Below are 987 nucleotides of genomic sequence, written 5' to 3'. Positions count from 1 at the left end.
AGCAGATTATTCACTAAATCTTTGCACAGTGATAAAACAGATGAACAGCTTGCCTGGGGGTAGAGAGTGAAATTGAATAAAACTGTCAAATCTCACTTCTTTATTTATTCTAATACACACCAACAGCATGTTACAATGCTGTATTGCTCCTGAATGTAAAGGCCTTGATTTATATATAAAAATATAAATAATGTAAATATAAACATTTGAACTTACATAGAGAACCCAAAAGGATCATGACATTTCATTACATTTGGATGACTTATAACATGTCCTATAAACTGTAGTGAAGGTTTTTGGATAGAAATATCAGCCTTAACTGAGCTCCTGGAGGCCATTAAACTTAAAAAAACAGCACAGAGGTTAAAATGAGTGTGCTTTCTATAAAAAAAACCCGTATTCATCATTATCAATAATAAACACAGTCATCAGATGATCTCGTGTTGTGCTCCAGTTTATTTTTGGACCCTGAACAAGCAGATGGTCGTGGTGCTCACACTGACGGTGCCATTGGCCGTTAGCTCCCGCTCGCTAACAGCACCACATCTCACACTATCCATCTGTAGTAAACACACAGCCGTGTTCACTGTTCACTTCTATTCATGTTCATAAACTTTAGACCCTGAAGCCTGAGGGAAAGACTGAACTTCTGTTCTGAACTTTTTTCAATCCACAGACTACATCTGTCTCTGTGTTGTGTTGTTAAAACACACACACACACACAGTGCCCAGAGCCAATCTGATTGTATCTTGAAGCTTGTGGTCTGGAAGGTGTAGGTCAGTTATCAGAGACTCTGTAACACAAAGGTCTCGGACCATCAACACTTTTGCCATAGTAAAGATTTGCTACTTGCTAACTTCCAGCTTCAGAACCCTATAAACTTTTGTGTATTCGGGTTAAAGGTTAGTGATAGAGAGCAGCTGTTGAGTAATTAATCCACACGCTGAGGAGTCGCTTCAGATAAGACGTGTGGAAAAAAGGAGGAG

General features: G+C 38.9%; 1 protein-coding gene across 1 annotated transcript in view; it reads left to right on the top strand.

Annotated features, from left to right (window-relative positions):
• The first annotated feature begins 831 nt into the window (after positions 1–831).
• mogat2 (monoacylglycerol O-acyltransferase 2) overlaps positions 832–987 on the top strand; it is a 9,930-nt gene continuing 9,774 nt past the window's right edge. The window contains exon 1 of the mRNA XM_058411999.1: positions 832–987. This exon is cut by the window's right edge and continues 202 nt beyond it. The gene's annotated coding sequence lies outside the window, so the exon portion shown is untranslated.

This window comes from Hemibagrus wyckioides, linkage group LG16, assembly GCF_019097595.1.
Source record: "Hemibagrus wyckioides isolate EC202008001 linkage group LG16, SWU_Hwy_1.0, whole genome shotgun sequence".
Taxonomy (NCBI): Eukaryota; Metazoa; Chordata; class Actinopteri; order Siluriformes; family Bagridae; genus Hemibagrus; species Hemibagrus wyckioides.
This window is presented reverse-complemented; position numbering and strand designations above follow the sequence as displayed.